Source organism: Dipodomys spectabilis, unplaced genomic scaffold (assembly GCF_019054845.1).
Source record: "Dipodomys spectabilis isolate Male_0828 unplaced genomic scaffold, ASM1905484v1 ptg000389l, whole genome shotgun sequence".
Taxonomy (NCBI): Eukaryota; Metazoa; Chordata; class Mammalia; order Rodentia; family Heteromyidae; genus Dipodomys; species Dipodomys spectabilis.
Window position 1 is genome coordinate 1,123,401 of NW_024871066.1, and position 12,016 is coordinate 1,135,416.

The 12,016-nt window shown below is 35.5% G+C and overlaps 1 pseudogene; it reads right to left on the minus strand.

Moving 5' to 3' along the window:
• Window positions 1-1,840: 1,840 nt before the first annotated feature.
• On the minus strand, window positions 1,841-1,940 carry LOC122096799 (annotated as a pseudogene).
• Between the last annotated feature and the right edge of the window lie 10,076 nt (window positions 1,941-12,016).

The following is a 12,016-nucleotide window of genomic DNA, read 5'->3' on the forward strand; positions in this document are numbered from 1 at the left end:
AAAATTAAAATATTATGTAGATACGAAAACGAAATATTGAGAGAAGAACATGCATATAATGTGGAAGAGGAGGGATATAAAGGAGATGTGAAAAACTTAAAAATAAAAATAACTAAAATATTATATAGGTATAAAAAGGTAGTACTGCTATCAAGGAATTTAAGTCTAAGAGCTTTTGAACTGAGTAATAAATTTGTGGATTAAGTGTGTACACAATGGAGGAGAAGGTCTAATAATCGACTATGGGTATATCTGAGGATGTGTAGAAAAACAATTAAGTCACATAAAAAAGAATGAAAGAGAAGAAAAGGTGAAAAGGATAAGAAAGAAAGAAAAAAAGATCAGAAGTTCAATAGAGCAAAACAAAAAACAAAAAAAAATTTAAAGAAGAAAAAAGAAAGAAAAACGCACACACAAATATACCCCTAAAATAAGAAGTATAAGAGGGAAAAAAAGTTACTAGGAAACATTTTTTTTCAAAAAAGGTAAAAATTAAAAATTAAAAAAAGTTTTAGAAAATTTTTTTATAAAATGTACAAAAAAAAGAAAAAATATTTTGATTGTTTTGGGAGTGGTGGGAAAAATCCTGTATCTCCCTTGTGTCTGTAACCAGCCTCTTGTTGGAGTCTCTGATCTGCTTGTTGTGTTTGATTTTCCTGTGGCTTGGTTGGTTTCTTAAGTAAGTTTGAACAGGCCAAAAAATGCTCTGCTTTACCCAGGATTTTGTGATCCTCCTCTCAGGTTACTTTAATGGGAGGGGGATCTGCTTTGATTATCACAAAGAGGGAGATGGCTTTTTCCTCGTTTGGAGATGCTGTGATGAGGCTAGGTTCTGGGTAGAGTTGAGGCTTTTCAGCAAACATTAGCTTTTCCTGAGGGCTAGCTTGTTAGAAACTCACGAGCCCAGGCTGGAGCCACTCTCTGGGTTTATGTTTACTGAATTTCAATTGATTGTCAAGGCTGCTTAAGGGAGGGGCAGCCTCTGGCTCTGATTACCCAGTGAAGAAAGCCATTCCTGGGGCTTGCGCCTGAGCTGGGTGACATTTCCCGGGGTGAAGCTGAGTCTGGCAGGTCAATTTAGGTTCTTGTGACCTGCTAAATGACTCTAGTTTTCTTCCAAGGCCTTAGTTGGAGTTAGCAGCTCCACTGAGCTTTGTCAGTATCCAAGATGGAGATGTCCGGTTGTGGTGGGGGAGGGGTGGCCTTCTCTCCTCTGCTCCCTGAAAAGGAGTGAGGACGTTAAGCTTCTACTTTCACCGAGTCTTGGTTCCTGGGTCGTCTCTGGTCTGTGAACCGCAGGATGAAGATGTCTGCTCCTTGTCAGTTCTTGCTGGTGTTGAGTAGAATCTGCTCACCAACTGCATGTGGCTCCTTTGTCCTGGACTCTCTGTGTTACAGGATGGCGACTATGGCCACCGCTGCTGCCGAAGCTGCTGGCAAATGCTCAGATCTGTCTCCTTGCCTGGATTTTCCCTCTCTGGCCTAACTCTGTGTACTGTGATGGCACACTTGGTGTGATTCTCTGGCTTAGGACTGTTCACTGGAACTCTAAAACTACTTTCTATGCGAGAGCTTGTTTAGCCTTCAGCTTCTCCTCCACTATCTTCCCGGAAGCCCCTATGAGCATGGATTAAATTTTATTTCTTTGGGATAAAATGACAATGTTATCTAATTTCAAGTTTTATAAAGGTTATGCTATGTAAGGGCATTTCTAAGGTGAAGATTTAATACACTGATGTCAAACTAACCTTTAATTCTATGAATTACATGTATTGTTACACTTGTATTTTTGTAATCAACTTTTTAACAACTGTTTTTCATTTCTTGCATTTGAAGAATGAAAAATATGGAATACTTCACAAATTTTCATACCATCCTTGTGCAAGTACTATTTTAATCTCTGTATTGTTGTAATTTGGGTAGACCTGCTGCTGAAGCATGTAGTAACCTCTAAATTTAAGTAGTTATTGATGCAATCTTTATACAGGCACATATTCATGGTTGCCTATTTGTAACAAGGAACCCTTATTGTTCCTAAAAATGCTATTGATCTTATTTCTCTAAATTTCTGTCTATAGTGGAAAAAAATTATATTGTTTGGTCGATTACTCACATTTGCAATTTTTTGTCAATAACTATTTTGTCATTTTCATTTTAAATGTGATCATATTTTGAAGCCTTTACAGCTAAGTCCAAAGGTGATGGCTTTTCAAGTACTTATTTATCAACTGAGTTATCTTTGTGGAGCTAATGGATTCAAAGTAAGCCTTGGTTAAGATCCACTTCTAAACTTCTGCAGCTTAAAATTTCCTAAATGAGGTCTCTGTGGCACAAATGTCTTCCTGACCCTTACCCTTCTTCCATGTAGGAACAGACCAACCAGAATATCTTACACTGACAGCATAGATTGTCTTACTGGAACAAAACTAATCTTAGTTACAAGGGATCATAGAGAGATGAACACTTCAGACCGAACTGTTCAGAATAGAAGGTATTTTATCAAAATATAATTGTTTGGGCTGGGAAGTTGGCTCAGTGCATGCCTTGCATGTCTGAAGCCCTGGGTTTGATTCCTCAGCACCACATAAGGAAAAAGAAAAAAGCCGGAAGTGGTGCTGTGGCTCAAGTGGTAGAGCACTAGCCTTGAGCTGAAGAGCTGAGGGACAGGGCCCAGGCCCAGATTTCAGGCCCAATGACTGGACCCAAACAACAATATATATATATGTATATATATATATATATATATACATATATATATATAATATTTATTTTACCTATTATTTCAAAAGTAGTTAAAGCCAAGAAGGTGAAAATGTTGTTCATATGCATGTTTACTTAATATCCTGGCCTGTCTACCATACAACCAGGCAGGAACTTACACTACTGACTTTCCATCACCAAATATTTTCATAGCTCCTGGAGAAGTCTATATATTTCTCCTCGATATTAGGCCTTAAATTGGTAATGTTTAAATCAAAGTGTTTCCTCTTGCCTCCAGGCTTTACATTTACAAATGGTAAAGCTTTAGGTCTAACTCTACCAAAAACTGAGGTAGAGATAATGGAATAATACTTTAAAACAGATTTGCCTTTGATACCCTAACCACAACAGAACAATGCATAACAATTTCTTATATTATATATACTTATATATTTTATATTTATATGTGCTGATCTTAAATTTCACACAGTAAATCTTACTAGAATTAATTTATAATTTGACGAATAAATTGAAATTTATTCCCATAAATAGATTGGAACATAAATAATTAGGTTTAGAATATATATTCGAATATAAAAAGTATCAATGCAATGTCTTTGGTATAAACTTGTGATACCTTCTAAGTGTTCTTGGTCTTCTGAATTCACATAGTAAAAAAAAAAACAGTATTGTTTTCCTCTAATCTAGAAGAGATTTTACACTGCTGCTGTGTTTATTGTATTAACTCGCTGGTCCCAAAGTGTTTTTCTCCATATTATGCCTAAAAGCTATTATTCTTCTACAGTACCCACGGGTCCGAGGATACCAGGTCCCAGGTTATCTGCATCATCAGATAACAATGGCAAGTCTTCTAACCTTGGCCCATCCAAAATGCTAACAGAAAGTAATTGAAGACCCATCTCAATTTTTCATTTCCTAGAATATTTCAGGGCCCCAATTCCTTGCAGTAATTAGCAGCAAGCAATTGTGAAATTTAAGGCAACTTCAAATGAAAGAGGAGATCACAAAATATGAGTGAAAGTCCTGTAGTTCAAACTTTCAATTTACAGATGACAAGCCCATATTAGTAAACAAAATCACAAATGTCACAAGATTATTTTTAATACCTCACTGCTAATGATGAATGAAAGATTTCAGTCCAGCATAAGTAGGCCAAAAAATTTCCTGGAATGATAGATCCATAATTGTTCTACCAAGGCTAGGAAAACTTGACTTAGATGTCAAATATAATTTAAAAAAACTAATTGAGAAGACCCCAGTGCTTCAAAACACTGGTACTTCAGTAAAACTTGGTTCTGTAGTATAAAAATGTTGTCATTCTCAAACCAATGATAACCTACATTTAATCTCCTGAAAGTATATTCCTTTTCAAATAAACTTTCTAGAATCATATTCACCAAAATAACACTTGACAAGTAGATGATAGTGACATTAAAAGTTTTTCAAGTGTAGGAATCAAGTTACAATAGAGTTGATTTATTTACCCAGCACTAATGCAAAATAAGTTCAATCATTAATTAAAGTGTAGAAATAGTATATCCCACCATTTGCGTTGTTCAGTAGGTGCCTTCCAGAAATGTGTTAAATAGATCAGCCTCCCATAATTCAAACCCAAATATTAGCTAATAAAGTAAATTTCATCACATAAGAAGGTACATTTTAAAAAGTCACTAATAGTTGCCTTATCATGTGTTGCCTTATCATATATTTTCCCTATCTGTCTAACATAGTAATAAATATGACTTTAAGTCTTGAATATGGGTACTGATCAGAGATGTGACAAACCTAAAATCTATCTTCTATTTCTATCATATTCCTCTATAGTAGTAAATTTTAGTTTTCTTCTTTTTCCAAAACTTATAGGTAGTAGAAAATATCCTATGTAAAATAAAATAATCACACACCATTGCACAAAGCCATTTATAAAAACTGGTAGTTAGCTATAAATTCTAAGCGATTTTTAAACTTTCTTGTTGACTAAAGATTAATCTTCCAAAAAGATGAGAATAAAATCATGTTTAGATGCTTCACGTCTCCAGTCTTGCAAATTGTAATTACAGATGAATGAATTATGGAAGTATATGCTGACATCAGTTTAAGTATATGTAGGATTGAAACTCCATGAAATGTATATAAACCTTTCAAAGTATTAACAGACAGTTTAATAGAATGAATATCAGGAAGTTGAAACCAGAAAGGAATAATAGTAAAGACATAGAATGAATGAAAAATGGAACAAGGGGCAAGTACAGCTAGAATACTCAATGTACACATGTAATAAAGGAAGTGATTAATCTGAAATAAATCATGGAGAAAGGGTTGGTTGACAATGATAGGAGTGACTCTGATCCAAGAGCATTGGAAAATTAGATGGACATATTTAATTGTAACACACTTGGACAACCTTTTGAAATTCAGTTAAAAACACAACTACAAACAAAAACACACAAAAATTACAAACAAACAGCAATCTCTAGAAAGTATGTATATGACCTCACAAAATTTTAAACAGTTAATGGAGGGCAGTCTTGGGAAAAGTAAACAAAGCTGTTCAAAGAGGGCAGTTTAGGGTAGGGGAGAATTTTGAAGAGATTTAAATAGATTGTCTAAGGTTATAAATCACCTACATCTACTGCTAATATTTCTTCTGTGTGTTTTTTTTTTTTTTTTGGTCCGGTCGTGGGGCCTGAACTCTGGGCCTGGGCATTGTCCCTTAGCTCTTCTGGTCAAGGCTAGCGCTTTACCACTTGAGCCACAGCTCCACTTCCGGCTTTTTTTTTTTGCTTATGTGATGCTCAGGAATTGAACCCAGGGCCTCACGCATGCAAGGCAAGCGTTCTACCACTGAGCCACTTTCCCAGCCCCCATTCTGTGAGTATTCTTTGTCTGAACTGGTTACTCCAGTCCTGAGCTGTGACTTCATAGCTTATGAAGATAGAATGGAAGAATCAAGATCAAGAAACCATTACACCACCGGAGAGAAAACAGTCCTCTATGGTTTCTCTCATCTCTCTTCATTACTCTTTTCTCTTACTTTTAATAAAGTCAAGTGATTTTGAATTATATTTCCTTCTTTTTCAGAGAATTACTGTTTGGTTATTAAATGTCAATTCACAAATTTTGATGTCTTTTTTAAAAAGAATTTTGAATTTAAATTCCACTACAACTTTGTTTTACACAGTGAGAGTATATTTCCTGGGTAAGGACAATTCTCAAGGGAACCTACAGGATTTATAGCAAGGTTTGTGAGGTTTGTTTGTTTAGTGTGAAAATGAGCCATATTCACCCACATTGCTCCCTCTCAGCTAAGTCTCCATGGATTTCTTTGCATGAAAGCCTATTTTCCCAGACAATGTTAAATTTTCTTAATAGGCTAAGTTGTTATAAAGTTTGAACAATTAAAATTTACCTGTCATAAATTTTTAAATCTTTTGAAATTCCTTTATCAAAATCGTGAATTCACCAATCTTAATCCCACCTTTACCATCAAAAACAGTTGACATGTTGTTTTCATGATATAGTGTCCATGAAACTACTATTTTCCAGGGGCTTTGTTATGCATATATTTGACCATATAAGCTGATGCTCAGCAAAATGAACTCCAAGATATGGAAACAGATATTTATTTGCAGTTGCTTTTTTTGATGTACTATGTGATCTCTATTTTCTTTGAGATGTTCCCCTATGGTTTATCCCCTGCTGTGTTTGATTTTGGTACCCTGTGTATTGTGTATGCATTTACCTTAATTAGGGAAGGGAACAGGAACAAAAAAAAATGGCGAGACAAAGGACAAACAGCAAACCAATGTAATAGCATTTCTCACAAGACAATAAGTTGGAAATGTACATTACAACTTGGGAGGGGTATTAGGGTGAAGGAAAAACTGAGAAAAATGAGAGAGGGGATAACAAGTTTGAAAAGTTATGTATTCACTACCTTACAATGACTGTAACCACAGTGCACATCACTTTCACATTAAAATTAAATTTAAAAAATAAGCTGATGAAATAAAATTTCACTGTTTTGGTAGAGTAAATATTATTCTTTATGTAGTAACTTAAAAATCAGTATTATTTGGCATCTAATTTGAATTAATTACCTCTTCTTTATCAGAGGGTCATCAACTTGAATGATACCAACTAGACAATTTTTTCACAATATACTTGCCAATATTTTGAAAATAGAATAAATTAATACTTTGTTATACTAAAACAGAAAACAATTTAATTCTATGGAAACCCATAACTTTTAAAAGTAAATAAGTTGTTAATAGGAAAGAATGTATGTGTTCTTCAAAATTCCTATGACTAATAACTACTCATTTTCAAATTCTGAACATTCCATACCTGAGAGATTCAAAATATACCTGTTTGCATGTTATGTAATTCTGCAGTAGATGCATTTTCCAATGGGGTGTTACAGACTGAGAAGTGAACAGAAAAAGAGCCACATTCTGATGTGGGATAAAACTATGAAGCATGTGATAATTAATTCTTCAAGAGTAAGCAGTTGTTTATCAGATTAAGCTATTATTTCTATGACCATCAATCACAGGATTCATGCCATAAACTCATCCTAGCCCACCAGTTTCCAACTTGTAGGGTGCACCTCAAAATTCCCTTAATTCATATCAAGAATAGCTTATGTCCATTGTGAAAATACACTGCAGCTCTGCTAATGTGATGCCCTCCATATTCTGGAAAGAACACCACTATAAACAGGGTTGCATCATTTTTCCTCCACTGGTATTCTTGAAAATATTATTTATATTTATACTTTTTTAACTATCATGGATAATCAGGAGGTGAAGATTGGAAGATTACAGTTCAAAGATTGTGAAGACTAAGGGTCTATGTTGAAGGGGCAGAATGATGCAGGCTCTGGCCTCAGGATTATCTGAGGACTGTGTTTGAGTATTAGGAAAGCTCTTGGCATGCCAGGCTAGAGAGGGAAAATGTTCTCTCTCCCTATCTGAAAACAAATGTCACAGACTCCTGGGAGCTGAGGAAGTATCTCTTCTGCTTGCTGAAGCATAGTTGAACACTAAAACAACAAATCAAAAAATTTAAAAGGAGGAAAAGTTTGGATGAAGGTATGAATATTTTGTGGTTTTCCATGCAAAATCCTAAAATAATTTTACATCAAGCTCTTTTTGTTCTTAATATTTTAAACTTACCACAAGGAGATATTTTAACTAGCGCTGAGTGCCATTTTGAACAAATATCAGAAAAACTTTATTTAAATGCTCCCGTATGGATTAAGATTGCATTGGATGCAGAATAGCAACTAGGAACATTATTACATAAGGGGCAAGGATAGGGTTTTCTGTCTACACAGGATGGAAACAATATTAGCTTCCTGCCTGATGGATACAGACGCGGCCCAGTGAGGACAGCCCCATATCCTGCAAGGAATCGGCCACCAGTTGAGGAAAAAGAAATCCCCACTGCCCACCTGGGGGCAGATTAAAAAGTTGACTGGAGAAGGCAAAAGATGTTACAATGCAATGGTAAACCTGTCACGACTGAGAACTTGTTCTTGGCCATGTGTGCCCTGCTTACTGTAAACTCTGTCCATGCTAATGCTAATTTAACTTATTGGGCCTTTGTTCCTAACCCTCCTTTATTGGAACCTGTTGTTTGGGGAGACATGGATATAGCCGTCAATAATGTTCCTGCTGTTTTGTCTCCTCCTTGGAATAATTTGACATTTTACAATAAGGATGATGGTAGCTTTTTAAATTTTACTTACTATACTCATCCCTTGCCTGTTTGTCTGGGGCCTCCTCCATGTTTAGTTATGAATTGGCAACATTGGGTTTTACCTGGGAAACGCACTTCCAATTCTAGAACACAGCTGCAGCGATTAACTACTTGGTCCATTAATAGTAGTTGGGAAAGTGTCACCTTTGATGGCAAGTTATCCTTACCTATGTGTCCCGATTTTACTTATATTGATTTAAAATATCAGCCTTTTGTGTGGCAAGAGTGTAGAGGAAAATTTGGAAAAGTGTTCAATAATTTTATTAATTGGGGACCTTTTGGACAGTTTATTAATACATGTTCAGAATGGAATATTACCAGATGTGATTTATCAAATGTTACTAGGATGCTGGAAACCATTAATGAATCACTTACTGGAGATCAACTGATGGCCTGGGGAGATGGAGGCATTGCAGATGCTCGATGGGCTTTCATGACTGCACCCACTGCTGTTCAGACTCATCTTTGGAAGGTCAGAGCGGTGCTGAAACCCGTGATGCTATCAAATGGATCATTTTCAGGGAAGTCGAACTCTACGTCCACTTATAATTTTACTTTGTACAAATCTTATGATGTAACTGCTTGTGTACCTCTGCCTTATGTATTTTTAGTGGGAAATTTTACATTTTCTCCTACTATTTCTTGTTTTAATTGTCTCCTTATTCTTGCATTAATTCCTCTCTTAATTTTAATGACAGTGATAGTACTATGATATTACAACAAAGAACTCATATTTGGCTACCTGATGAATTAGGAAGAAAATGGTCCCAAAATCCTTTGGATAGTGTTATTGAATTTTTTTTACCAAACTACTAAAACGTACAAAGCGTATGATTGGAGCCATTGTATCTGTGATCTTAAACTTAATTTCTATTACCACTGTTGCTGTGGTGTCTGGAATTGCCCTATACACTGCCTTACAAACTAAGCACTTTGTGGAAGAATGGCACCGGGATTCATATGAATTGTGGGTCTCACAGGTAGAAATTTATGCTCTATTATAAACACAGATTAATATTCTTAAACAGACAGTGGGATGGTTAGGAAAAAAGTTATTGGTTGTGGAAAAACAGTTATTGTTAAAATGTGATTGGAATTTTATTACCTTTAGCATTACTAATGTAAAATGTAATAAATCTATACATGATTAGAATTTAATACAGCAGTATTTATCTGGAAATTCTACAGCTCCTCAATTGATTGCTCAGTTACAATTTAATGTACATGATATTTTTGGTAAACAATTTACAAATGATGGTGCTTCTAATATTGATGATGCATTTATTAAACAATTGGAAGGGTTGGGTCCGAAAGAAATACAGTGAGTTTGATGATGAACTGCCTATTTTTTCTTATCCTGTAATTCGACCACCCCTTATAAATGGTATAGCTCTACCAGCCAGATATGAAGGTGTTGTTGTTGATGATATTGGTAAACTTAAGAAGGCAGTTGTATGGTCCTCAGTATCATTATGTTAAGGAATTGCTTAATGGGCTTGCCCGATATTACAATAATTTTGCTCCCATGGATTGGAAGATGCTTTGTAGTGCCTTGCTTAAGACACCTAAATACCTACAATGGCAAATGTGGTTTACTGAGTTATGTACAAAAAGGGCTAGACAAAATGCACAGAGCAGTAATCCACACCTGCAGATCATAACGTTTCCCATGTTAAGTGGAACAGAACAATAAGCGGATGCTCATATAAAAGTAAACTCTCCTGAAGAGATCCATGAGCAGTTAAGAGACATAGGAATTGAGGCATGGGAAAGGATTCCACCGGTAGGAGAGCATTATGGCTCTTGGACTAAAGTAATTCAAAAACCTAGTAAACCCTATGTTGAAAATTTTATCAAGATTGAAAGTGACCTTGGAACGTACTGTTGTGGGAGAGGCTCCACGGCAACAACTGCTGCACATGTTGGCTCATGAGAATGCTAATGAGGACTGTAGACGAGCCCTATTGCCTATTAAAGAATATGGGGATGTGAATACATATTTAAGGGCCTGCAAAGACTTTACATCTGAATCCAGGCATATGCAGGTGTTTGCTGAAACTATGGCCACTACATGATTGTTATTATTTTGTTTGCACTTGTACTGTTATATTTCATGTTTATGAAACCAGTGCAAGTGTCTATGATAACCCTGTGGAAAGCTTTACTTTTAAAACAAAAGGAAAAAGAAGGAAATTGTGAAGACTCAGGGTCTATGTTAAAGGGGCAAAATGATGTAGGCTCTGGCCTCAGGATTATCTGAGGACTATGTTTGAGTATTAGGAAAGCTCTTGGCATGCCGGGCTGGAGAGGGAAAATGTTCTTTCTCCCTGTCTCAAAACACATGTCACAGACTCCTGGGAGCTGAGGAAGTAGCTCTTCTGCTTGCTTAAACATAGATGAGCAGCTGGTCAAGCAGTTTCCTGATATTGAAGAAGTGGTTTGAGCTTGCTCTAAAGTAGTTTAGATAATAATATACCAAGACATTGCCTCATAGTTCAAGTAAAAATGTATCTGTTGAAATTTTTGTGTGAATGTCTTCTGACCAAATCTTGGCAAAGATCATGCTTGCTTGTCCTTAAATACCACTTAAATAAAGCACAGCATGCAGTGGCAATTGCTGTTTGCACTCTGCATCCCCTATATACTGGTGATTTTGTTACCATTATCCAGGGACCTCAAAGCAGTAGATGTTGACAAAAGCCCACCCAGGCAGGAAGGATCCCTAGATTCTTATCTCCAATAAACTTCTCAGCAAAAGACAGACACAAGTGAGCTGAGGTTGAAGTGGTAGGGCACGAGCATTGAGCATAAACAGGCTCAGAGACAGTGTCCAGTCCCAGAGTTCAAGCCATAGGACAAACCAATAAAACAAAAACAAAAATAAAAACAAATCCCAAACCTAGCATTTTTCTCACTGTATACAGAGGCACGCAATTAAGGAATTTGATTCCTGTGTTACATACAGGTAGAAGAAAGATGTCACACAATTATTCTCTTCATACCATGTTATAACAAAGCTTCAAAAAATTGCCCTTTTTCTAAATTTATAAATTAATATCATCCATTTGTTGACAACTCTGTCTACATTATTCACATTATCATTTTATATTGGAATAATATTGGAATTATCTATTAACTGAGTTCTAATTATAACTCTCATGAAAGAATATTCTAGGCAAATAGAATGCAAGAAACATTTGTAAATTTGTCAATTTAACACTCTACTTAAAAAGAATTTTGTAAGTATCCTATAGAATATGAAATTACAATCAAAACCAAAATATTCATTTTTAAATCTAAACTCTAATTTAGCAAGATCTACATAGTCCTTCATTAGATTAACTTTGCTATTTCTCCAGGCTTAAGTTTTTGTAATCCTTCATCCTTTCCTTGGAATCTAACAGAGTGATGATTACTTACTTTTTCAAATTTTGGATGGGAATCACGAACCATTTTGCATCTAAGAATGTTCTGTAATGAAGAGAGCATTTAAAACACAAATGAGGATTATATATGAGTTGCATTTCAATAG